This window comes from Chinchilla lanigera, unplaced genomic scaffold (assembly GCF_000276665.1).
Source record: "Chinchilla lanigera isolate Chin_1 unplaced genomic scaffold, ChiLan1.0 scaffold00003, whole genome shotgun sequence".
In the NCBI taxonomy this organism is placed as follows: domain Eukaryota; kingdom Metazoa; phylum Chordata; class Mammalia; order Rodentia; family Chinchillidae; genus Chinchilla; species Chinchilla lanigera.
The window spans coordinates 48750765-48763965 of NW_004955404.1; positions in this window are offsets into that span (position 1 = coordinate 48750765).

A 13201-nucleotide genomic window follows, 5' to 3' on the forward strand; every position below is an offset into this window, starting at 1 on the left:
AGGTGATTGCATGTTTGGTACTTCTAGGTTTGGGGGTCTGGATTTAGACCTTGTTAAACTGGCAATAGGGCGTTTCTACAAGTTCTAAAGCCACTCTTCTCTTGATGACATTGGTTCTGAAGTGGAATGAGATAGACTAGGTAAATCTAGACATAATATACAATGTAATAGAGATAGTTCTTAAATTCTCAATGGAAATATATGTGGAACTTGGCAGGGGCCTGCCTCAAAGTATTGGTACTTATTCTTTTGCAAATGCAAGACACAATGAATTTGAGTTTCTTTGTCACTTTCTACATATCATTATTTATTCTAACTTGTCTCAAAACTTGAACATTCTTTTTCAAGCAAAGAAGAAATGCAAAAAATAAGATTTGCAGAATTAAAAATGTGAAGAGACTGAGCCATCTGTAATTCTGTCAAGATCAGTAATTATCATCAAGTAACTCTTTGGAAATATTTATTCTTAAGCATTGGTATGAGCAACTTCATCTGAGCTCCAAAGAGAGAGTGCACAACTCTCACAGTCCCACTATCCACTGATGTTTGAAGTTTTGGTCTTTCAGGAAAAAGATTAGCTGAGAGTAATGTTAAATTCTTTAAAATATTTAATTGGGAGGATATATGTTTTAGTACCTAACAAAAATATATTTGGAAAATAGAGTAAGTCAAAAGAAAAGAAAAGAAAAAGGGAAAGAAAAGAAAGGTAAAGGAAAGAAAAGAAAAGAGAAGAGAAGGGAAGAAAGTATGTACAATGTACTGTACATTTCCCAGTTTTAGGTGATAGCAGGGACTCCATTTGGACATCTCAAAGAACATGCTGAAAAATAGAATTTGTAAGTCAAAATAAGAGTAAGGCTGAAAATATGGTATTCACATATGTTTAGAGATGTGGATGTCTATTTTTAAGCGTAGATTTGTTGCAGGATATTGTAAAGAAAAAATTAGAAAAGTAAGTGGAAACTTGGAGGAATATTTATGAAGTAAGCCTTGATATGAATGGTGAAACTAATCAAAGAATAAAGAATTTTCTGTGTCATATATGGCTGTTTTAGATTGAGATAAAGACCATGTCTTTCAATTTTCTGTAGAGTTTTTATAATGAATGGGTGCTGGATTTTTTCAAACGCTTTTTTACATCTAATGAGATGATCATGCAATTTTGTGCTTGGCTCTGTTAATATAGTGTATTATATTTACTGAGTTGCATATGTTGAATCATCTCTGCATCCCTCAGATGAATCTTACTTGGTCATGGTGTATCATGCACTTGATGATTTGCTGCATTATGTTCTCTAGTCACTTATTGAGGATTTTTGGGTCTATGTTCAACAGGGATTTGGGCCTGCAGTTCTCTTTTTTTGTTTATATCCTTCTCTGGTTTTGTACCAGGGTAATACTTCCTCCCAAGAATGAGTTTGGGACTATTGCTTCCCTTTCTATTTCATTGAAGAGTTTGTGGACTATTGGCACTAGATCCCCTGTAAATTTCTTGTAGAACTCAGCTGTATATTTATTAGCCAGGCTTTTCTTTGCTGGTAGATCTTTAATTGCATTATTTTTATTTCACTGAAAGATATAGGGTTTTTAGAATTTTTATATCTTCTCTATTCAGCCTTAGTAGTTCATAGGTACCCAGGAATCTACCCATTTCATCTGTGTTTTCCATTTTACTAGAATAAAAAATCTTGAGGTAGGTATTGATGATCTTCTGGATTTTTGTAGGATCTGGTGTGATTTCATCTTTTTCATTCCTACCTGCAGGGATTTGAGTCTTGTCTTTTCCTTTTTTGATAAGGTTTATCTATTTTATTTAGTATTTCAAGACATTAACTCTTTGATTCACTGATTCTTTGTATTATTTTCCTAGTCTCATTTGCAATATTTTCTGCTCTAATATTATAATTTCCTCCCTCATAGAAGCTTCTAGAAGTCTGAGATTCAACATTAGGCTGTTTATATGAGCTCATTCTCTCTTCCTGGTATGGGTGTCTGCCACTATAAATTTCCTTCATAGGACTACTTTTATGGCATCCCATAAGTCAAAAAATTAAGAGATTCATTCTACAATTAGGAACAAGATAAAGATGTCCACTATCATGATTCCTACTTAGTATTGTTCTGTAAACATTGACTGGAGCAAATTGACATGAGAAAGAAATAATGATAGGAAAAGAAGCAGTTACATTATCATTATTTTAAGGTGGCATGACACTCTACACAGAAGATCCCAAAAACTCCACAAGAAGACTCCTTGAATTAATCAACAAATTCAGCAGTGTAGCTGGAAACAAACTCAACACTCAAAAATAAATAGTATTTATCTACACAATACCAAACTTACTGAAAGAGAAATTTGGAACACAACAGCATTCATAATAGCATCAAAATGAAATGAAATACTTAGAAATCCATCTAACAAAGGAAGTAAGGCATATCTACATTATAAACTACAGTACTCTGAAAAAGGAGCTCAAAGAGGACATCAGAAAATGGACAGATAGCCTTTGTTCTCAGGTAGGAACAAACAACATTGCCATCCTCCCAAAATTGCTGTATAGATTTAATACAAGTTCAATCAAAATACCATTAGCATACCTCACAGATCTAGAGAAGACATTCCTAAAATTTACTTGACTTCAAAAGAGACCAAGAATAGTAAAAACATTCTGAGCAGCAAAGGCAAATCAGGGGCATCACAATCCCTGACTTAAAAATATACTACAGAGCTACTGTGATAAAATCTGAATGGTGCTAGCAAAAACACATATCTGAGGATCAGTGCAACAGACTACAACACACAGAAACAACTCCAAACACATTCATTCACCTGATGTCTGACAAACAAGCCAAAAGCATTCACTGGAAGGATATCTTCTTTAATAAATGGTGCTGAAAAAAGAGGCTTTCCACATGCTGAAGACTGAAACTAGACCAGTGTCTACCAGCATGCCCTAAGCTAAAATCAAATTGATCAAAGATATAAATATTAACACAGAAATACTAAATATGGTGGAAGATAGAATAGGTGGAACTTTGGAAGACATGGGTGTAGGCAAAGACTTATGAACAAAATCCCAATCACGCAGGGACTATGACAAAGAATCAACAACTGTGAACTCTTCTTATTGAAATGCTTTTGCAAAGCAAAATAAATTGCCAAAAGAGTGAAAAAGCAACCCAAAAGATGAGGGAAAATATTTTGCCAGCCATTTTTTAGACATAGGACTAATATCTAGATCGTATAAAGAACTGAAAAAAATCAAGCCCTCCAAATTCAAAGACCCAATCAAAAATAAGCATCTGGGATGACTAGATATTTCTCAGAAGAAGTACAAACAGCAAATAAATATATACAAAGAGTTCAACATCACTGCTCATTTGAGAAACGCAAATTAAAACAACACTGAGATTCCATCTCACTCCAGAAAGAATGGCTGTCATCAAGAAAACAGTGAATAACAAATACTAGCAGAGTTAGGGAAAAGGAATCCTTTTCTGCTGTTGGTGAGAGTGTAGACTGGTGCAACCACTGCAGAAATCTGTGTGAGGATTCCTCACAAAAATAGAGTTAGTGTTCATTTTGATCCAGCTATTCCTGTTCTGGCTATCTTTCCAGAAGATTAAAAACATCATACCACAGTGATGTATGTGCACCCATGTCTATAGCAGTACAATTTGTTATAAGCAAATCTTGGAAACAAACCCATTGCCCATCAATCAATGGGTAAATAAAAAAAAATGCTTTTTAATGTATAATGGGATATTACTTAGCCATAAAAAAAAATAATATTGGATCATTTTTAACTAAACACATGGACCTGGAGGCTAAAAGTAAAATACATCAGATGCACAAGGGTAAATATCACATTATCTCTCTGGTATGAGAAATTGAAAATTTAAATAAGAGCATAATGGTACAATAGATATTGTGAAATAGGAAGAAATTGTTAAAAAGGAAGAAAGTATTCGAAAGGAAAATAGGAAAAAAGGAAAAGGGAAATAGGGAAGGGGAAAGAGGAAGGAAAGAAAGGGAATGAAAGAATAAGAAAAGAAGGACAACATGAAAACCATCTTTGTGGATGGAGAGAGGAAAGGGGTTTGATTAGAGAGATGGGAACTGGAGAAAAAAGAGGAATCAAATATATCATGTGTCGATACAAGTTCCCCATGATGAATGTGGTCATTATGTACACTTAAATGGTACCAATAAACTTAAATTAAAAACAAAAGAATTTTATCTTTTTTAAACTTAAGAGGAGATAAATAATGCGGGATTCAAAATAATCCACCTAGGGAATATGAGGAAATAATTATTTTTATTGAGAATAATGAAAATGTAAGTAAAATAGGAGCAAAATAAGCAAAAAATTCAGAACATTTGCCCGGGAAATGGCAGTTGGGGTTGGAGAGCCTGGATTCGGAATGAGATGAGTGTTATATTATTTATCTTTTTTTTTTCTTAGGGTGTCAAACCACTCTGCAGCTTTCTCCCAGTGAGAAAATGAACAGCAGTGATTATGAAGGTTGTGAGTACAGGAGATTAATATGTGACTAGATCAGAAAATCACATATTACAAAGTGTAGTATTTGACACAAAATATTAATATTTTCAGCGTGCCTTTATAATATGACTAAATTAAAATCAATAGGAATAAAAAACTTTTCAGTTTTATTCCATGTTACTGTCTCAAATCATTCTGGCTTTCCTGAACATAATAGCTTGGTCTGGATTTGCAACAAGTGTGTGCATACATCAGCAGTTGGTTGTAAAATGTAGTTCTACCTGGTAATGTTCTTTACACTTAGTGGATGCCACCACTGTCACATTTCACTTCTTCATCGTGAATTTCCTGAGTACCCTTTCCAAGCACTTGGTTTTTAATTATTGATACATTATTTCTCATTCCCACCTTTATATCATCATTAGCTTCTAAGATGATATTTCATGGGACAACCTACCAGATGCTTGCAAATTGGAAGATTCTTTTAAAATAAATAACACTGTTGATTGTGTGCAGCCTGAAAAATAAAAGCAAGTACCAACAGGAAGAGAGATCAAAGAAAATCATGAATGCGTTGTTAAAGTCATGTGACAGTGGGATCAATTATTTTTTTAAAACATCAGACTATAATTTGAAGACAAAAGAATTTTACTAAAATTGAATATACTAATAAAAAGATACTGAGAATTAAGGTTACTAAGAATGGTTCAAGAATACTTAGTATCCTTAAAATTACTGAGAATTGTGATAGGATCAGAGTTAGAGGAAATAATTACACATGTAAAGTACTTAAATACTGTGAAGTAGATAATGACAGTGAGAAGGGAGAATGGCTGATATGACCCATCTTGTATATTTCCTGGAGGAGTCGCTAGGAAGCACAGACAGAGGCACATTCTAGCAGTGTGTGGTTGTAAGAGATGAACTCCCCCAGCATTTCTGATGCCTAAAATGCTGCAAAGGAAAACACTGCCGTAGGAAGGGAAGTACGTTATGAACTCACCATCTGATCACTATTTGCCCCATTTAGATAATTCCAACTCACATTTTAAGTCTTACATCTTATTTCTCCCTGTAATACTCTTCTAGTTGGTGCCTCACTCAGAGATATCCAAGTATTCTAGATATTCTTGACTTTATTTTCAGCAATTTATGCTATGGACAATAACAGTCTTCCCAGCATTCAGTTCAGAGTTTGGAACATAAAATACAAATAAATAAACTTTGGTCATTTTATTGAAAGCCTTTCTGTTGGATTCAAAATGACGTAATTATGCAAACTATGTGTATTCAACCTGTAGGCTTGTCTGAGCCTCTTTGAGGGAAGAGGAATTGTCTTGACTGCATATAAAATATATAATACAGTAAATGTACATAAGAAACAAGACTTTACTTTCTATACATTAGTGTGTCAAATAATGTCATGATATACCACAAAACCACTGTTTATCATTAATACAAAAACTTTATATCTGTTCAATAACAATAAACACCTCCCTTCTCTGGAATACACAGGTGTAAGCAGGGCAAAACTATTGAAGGTGATTACTGAGTTTAACTTGCCACTTCACCCAGGAACAATTCGCATCTAATCCATGTGAGTTTTGATTGCACTCACTACGTGGTGGGTGCTGCCCTGCACTGCCCTCCCCGAGAGGATTCTGGTGTCGCTGTTATTACTATTAGTATTTATGCATTAGCATTCCACCACTGTGGAATGTTGTCATAAAAACTGTCGATAAGGTAAATAACAATGTTAAAAGTTTATGATCATTTGGGGCTTTACTACTCCCTGTCCATGGTGACTTGTGGCCCATGGACTGCATGAGTCACATCACTGATATAAACTTTGCACAGGAAGGATTTGTATAAGTGCAAGTTCAATCTAAGAGTTTTGTGCAGTAGTCTAGAGATTAATTCAAATTTTTTAGCATATAAGAAAATTTGAAAGAACAATAAGCAGTTCTAACAGTTCTTGGAATGATGTAATGATATGAAATTTCACTGCCTTTACTTAAGTGATTTGTTTTCATTTTTGAAAATTAGTGACAGTGAGATTCATTCTCTTCCAAAATAAAGATATTCCATACAGCAGAGTAAACATGACAGATTAAGAAAGTAACAACTGTTAAATATTGATTTCTGTATTGAAAAGAAAGAGAAGAATCAAAATAAAAAGATCACAGCCATAGCAAAATCCTTGTAAGGGGTTTAGATAACTTCTTTTATTTTTTAATGGATTGATTCACTGCACTTGGCAATGAGGAAAACATTAGATGTGTTATAAGAAACCTTTTCACTATATGTATATCAAAACTCCGAGAGACGTAATTCTTCAAACAAAACTACTTAGCTACCCATTTTCCCAGAACAATAAAAGTATTTAAAATAAGAATATAAAAAATGTGAGTCAAAGGAAAATCCACAGTGAAATTAAATGCACACCTGACAAAGCAGACAAAAATGCTTCACAATAACAGTTGAAATTAACTGATTGCTATTTTTTCTTCACATATTATAGTTCAGAAATACAGACAAAGTAGAATATTCTAGGCTTTGAAAATGACAGGAAAATTTTGCCTGTGCCATTTTACTGTCTTTTTAAAGCAAATTTCCCAATTGTCCATTTTGTCATGGCTGTTGAGGATTTTCTTGTCAAGAGTGAATATACTTGTAAGGTCAAAGACATCACGGAAAATTAGAACAGTTGATACACAGAATTGCTGAATCTTGGATCTGCACATAATTTGCGATCACTGAGTTTAAACACATCATTTTCTAGGTGAAGAAGCCACAGACCACGTTAACAGTGAAGCTTTGTCTGTGACAGATATTGAAGTATTGGCAAAATTGGGATCTAGGCCTGGTTCTCCTACAACTTGCATCTGCTTCTTATATGAGAGCATTATGAATATTGCTTATTAGCCAAACACAGTGGAATTTTGGAGACTGGGTGTATGTGTTTGAATGGATGTGTACTTATTACTGAAACCTTCCAAGCTGCCAATCATGTATGAGAGATTAAATAATTATTAGTTGAAATAGGATGTTATTTAAAATATGAATTTATCACAATTGAAGTTATTTCACATTTAAAACATCATTTCCTGAGACTGAAACTTTGAGATGTCTGTCATCTAAGAGAACTACTGATTATTCTAGTATTCTACCAAATATCTGCTAACTAGTTCTGACATTGCTTGTACATGACATTAGAATTTCAAAATTACCTTCCTGGATTAGTTAAACAATTTGATACCTCATTTAGTAACATCAACTGAAACAAGTTCTTCACTAGAAACTACCAGTAGAATGAATGAGTTACAATAAAGATTAGAGTTACAACAAGGACTAGAACTAAGTCATTAGGGTTACAGTGGGATTTGAAATGTCTGACCTCACCCTGTCTTAATGGAGATGATGACCTTCATGTGGAAAAAGTGTGAATCAGATTTTCACTATTAAATAAAGATGCTCTCAGAAATCTGCCTTTGTATTATTGTAGTCAATGAATCACCACTTGAAGCATTGCTCCTTAAAGCAGACTTAATTAAAATTAAATTTTCATTGTTTAGAAATTAAGATGCTTGGGTCTGGGGATTTAGCTCAATGGCATAACGCCTGCCTGGTAAGTGCAAGGTCATGAGTTCAATTCCTGGTACTGGAAACAAAGAAACAAACAAACAACAAAAAAAAAAAACCCAGAAATTAAGATGCTTTAATCTCTTGTTTTAATAGTTATACTCTGTTACTGTTGAGTTCGTATTTGCTCAGATTGTTATCTTTGAAATTACATAAAAATTCTCCAACAAGTAAAGGCAATTTGGCAAAGAATATTCCTATTACACGAAAACTACTTTGAAGGAAGAAACTTGCAGGTATATTAAAACTGTTGAAAATTGTGCTAATCTCTCAGCAAAATCATCAGTGCTACATTTTAAATGATGAAATCCTAATTCTTACATAAGCATGTTTAAGAAACAAAGAAGTCATTTTTTTTTTCTGAAGTCAACTTCAGCTGTAGCATGCAGCAAAATAATTGCACGTCCTTTGCAAGCCCTATTGCGCTCTTCACTTCATGTTCATCACTCTGTGTGCGAAAAGCATATTTTCATAAAATAGGTCTTGGAACCACACTATCAGTATAGATAGTGACTAGGGCTGAGTGACTTACAGTTCCCCAAAAATACTTTAAAAATTTTACTTTTCTTGCTAATCTTTATTTTTCTTATCCATAGATTTTATTTGTAATGATTTTATTCTATCTAATATAAATCATTATTATAATTGACATTATTGCTTTGTTTACCACTATGAAAGAATATTATGAAGTAATTGTGATGGATCTTCAATAGTAAGATATACTCTGATTTCAGAAATGTCCATCTCCCTGGTGTAAGAACATAAAAGAATAAATAAAACCCAAAATGTAAAATAGATAATAAAAAAGGAAAAGAAATTATTCAAAGGAAGGAACAACTGGGATGAGGGAAAGAAAAAAAAGAAAGTACTAAAGCATTTCATATATATATATGTATTATATGTATATATGCATATATACATATATGGATCAGTGGCATAACTGTTCTGCTGGTGTCTGATGGTTTGTTGAGGGAAACAGTTAATGAGTAAAAGGTTTTTTTTTTATATTTTGACCAATTTTGCATGCTTATATCTGATAATCTGAGCAATTTATGTGACAACAACAATTTGTAATATAACAACCATTGCTGAATTCCTACAATCCCGTCTATGACACTATGTGTTATCTCTAATGTTATTTTAAATTATTACTTTCTCATTCCTTTTAATGATTTAATCAATCTTCCATTCTTTCATCTGGTAATCTGAGCAACTTCATTGAAGGTAACAATATGTAATGTAACAACCATTAATCCCTATCATTTGGTTTGAAACCCCATACCATTTTCAATATCCTTGGTTTGTTTTGTTTGTATTTTGCTATTGTTCTATTTTCTTTAAAATAAAAAATTTTCTAAAAAATTTAAAATGATAAAATAAGACATTACACGTTTGTCATTTTTTATGTGAGATACATAGCATGATTTCTTATAGCATTTTAATGTTAGATTCTTTTTTTATTTACCTTCAAACAAACCAGAATTCTTGTACTTTGGGTGAGCAGATTACATTTAGTTTAGATGAATAATAATACCCAACAAATCCATTGCCAATTCTCTTGCTTATACTTGCATTATGTTATCAGAAAGTATGAATATTTACTGAAACACTGCTACTTAGTTCTCATTTGATCTTAAAAAAGGAACTTGTTCTGATTTTATTAATTAGCAAATTAAAATGCAATCTTATAGACATTTTATTAGGTGAAAATATAGAGAGTGTATTTAAATACTATAATATCCAAATATGAATGTTAAATAGTAGTGAAAATATGCCTCAAGCAAATAGAATCTATGTAGTTTGCCTATGTGAGTACCAATGAGTGAAAAAGTCTCTCAAGAGAAAGAAAAAGGCAAAGAGCTTGAAAAATCTCTCATTATTTTATAGGTAAAACCTTCAGAGCAGTGGTTTAGGCAGATGGAAAATTTTTACTCTCTGTGCTATGTCTGTTCAGTTGATAAAAAGAAGACTTTGATCACTGGGTCTGTCAATCCCGCTCTTTTCATAAGGAAGCTTAAAGTAAACAGTAAAAGTAGCAAAGCAGTTATTAAAATTCCACCCCAATTGGCAATGCTCCCAGTTAAAAACACAAAACATAATGCCCACTGATTATTTGGATTATGTTTAAGAGATTTTGCATGCATCTTCGAAGTACACCACTATAAATAACCAATCCAGTTGAGAAAATTACAAATCTTCCCTTTTAAATTCTAATTCTATGAGATGAGTAAAGGTAAGATGCAGCAGAACTCCTTGTGGTGACATTTCTATTGATGCAAGCTCTAAGTACTAAATTCTGAGCTGCATCCTGCCTCTAGAGTTTTGTGGATAACTACAAAATATTTTAGTTGAGCTTAAAACCACAGCCTGTCAATCATCTGAAAGGCACAGTGATATGTATAATTCCTTTATATTTTGACAGTGTTTGATATGCTAATCTATTTATTAAGAGTTATTTTCAAAATTTTCAGTCTTCTTGAGAGCTATTTTGATTTTTTCTTCAAAATAAGAGAAGTCCACTTATCTGAAGTTTTCAAACAAATTAGTAATATATAACAGAGCAAAACCTCCACTTTAGACATTTATCTGAGAATCTTATTAAACATAGCTGTGTAGCAACACGGGATTTTTCATTCACCATTTTTGCAATTTACACAACTAAAAAAGTTTAAATAGTACATTTCATGATGCATATTGTAGCTGGGGTTCTGGATCTTAATGAATTTTTTCACCTGATATAGTGGTGGCAGAAAGGTACAAGAACTAACTTGCTTCTGATTCAGTGAGGACTGGGACAAAATAAGTGACTTTTTCAAGATATCTGGATTTGACACTGCAGGTTTTGGGGACAGGTCTGCAAGGACCTGGAAACAGAAATGCTATAGAGACTGCTGCAGCTGAGGTAGTAACCTTTTCTTTGACATTCGGAGACAGTTGCGAATGTTCTCCTCTTACCCACATCACCAATTTTAAGTACCCTGTAAACCTAACACAGTTTATATATCTCCTATTACATTTTCACTGCTAAGCTATTAATTTAAAACATTTTCTTAATGCATTGGGCATAAAAGGGAGTAAAATATATCTCATATTTATATTTTAATGAAAATGTGAAAGATATAGGAAACCAGTTATGTTTTCATGGGAAGAATTTTGGTACCCAACTATGAATAATCTTTGTGTTTAAAAGATATAGTATAGTTCTTGACTCCAAACTTGTAATCATGTCATTTCTTGACCAAAAACTTGAGGTCACATCATTTCAGAGGGAAAAAGACAATGTTACCCAAGGCGTTTAAATTCATGAAATACTGAGATTCAGAGAGTGTCATTGTCTCAGTATTATATAGTTAATGTCATAGGCATGAATAAAACATACCTTCCAACTTTTCTTAAAATTCTGAGTCTCCAGAAATCCCCAACTTTGAGAGTTTCAGTTCACTGCAGTTGAAAAGAGAAAAGCAGAGAGTATGGATATACTTGTTAATTCAGCTAACATCAAAAATGCATTGATTCTTTTCTTATGTGAGGGACATTTTGGCAGCTGTTTAAACAGAAAATATGGCAAAGTGTAAGCAAATACATGAAGTTATAGAATAAATTTAAAAGTATTGGAAGACTAAAACAAAATGTATACATGAAAAAAATGGATAATGGAATAACAGGTATAATCGTGAAAACTGGAAACAAAATTTGGAAAATATAAAGAAAATCAAGAACTGAGATTTTGCAAAACATTATGACTTAAAAGTCTCGAGAACATTATTGGAAAAGAAAAGGTTAAACAATGACACAGAAAAAAATGGTAAATTTCTCCAGAAGACTATGATTTGAAGACATATTCACTTGTCATGAACAAATACGATGGCCCTCACTGTGCACAGCGGCGCCGAAGAATGAAAATGGCGAGGTATTTGCAATCGTGCAAGTTGAAACTGGGCAAAGCAGTCTCAACAACAAACAGGGGAATTTACAGTTGTCCTGCGACCTTTAAAAGTACTTTCAAAATATTGCAAACATTTTGGTGGTTATTTATCAATTCACAGAGAAATTTAAGAGTAGCAAAACTAATATTTTATACTGTACATTTAATTTTCAGACCTGAGAAACTGAGAATCAGCATGTTGCATTTCATTGTATGAAAATAATGCAGAGAAAAGTAAACACAGGTCTCTTTCTAATCTTCAGCATACAGTATATAATGGGAGGAACTTTTTCTGAGATGTTGATAAATTGTCATGCTGGTTTTTATATTTGTATCATGTCCCAAAATTTCTCCTTTATAGTTTCAATGCTGAAGGGTTATCTGTAACTGAGCGTCTCTTTAATATGAAGTTGTCCCTAGTATTACATCCAGGACACATCCATCCTATGTATGAAAGTCACTTTCTCCATTTATACCCTAACTTTACCTTCACTACTTTTTTTACAGTGCATAGTCTTCAGTTCTGGCACGGTGGTGCTATCCTTACGTCCATGGTTAGCTTTCATTTTTGCATTTACATACAATTCATATTGTACCTTTGGCATCACCTTCCATGTTTTGGTTTTGGTTTTATCATTGTTAGCCAATTCTGTCTCTGAATATCTGTTCATAAATATATTTAGATTGATCATGGGGCCTAGGAAGCTAAAGAGCAACATGCTTTGATATCTGTTTATGAAGATCATTAATCACTGACAAATTTGAAGAAAGTGATGATTAATCACGTGGTAGGTCTGTTATTTATGTAATTATTTGTGATTTAAATAGTTCCAGTGCATCTCATGAGACATGATTGACATGATTATTTGGTGTTAAGATGCCCTTAAAACTAAAATTTGAAAAATGAAGATGAAGGGCTAGCATCATATAACTATCCACAAGTTCTCAAAACTTGTGTAGGTAACATTATGAAGCAGAAGGACTTTTGTACATATTAATTAATCAGAAAATCTGGGGGAAATTAATGAATTTCCGAAATAAATATGTCAAACTAAAATTGGCAGAAGATGTAACAGATGAGGTTCAAGCCTATGAGCAATCAAAATTTAAATCATATTTGAAACTAATT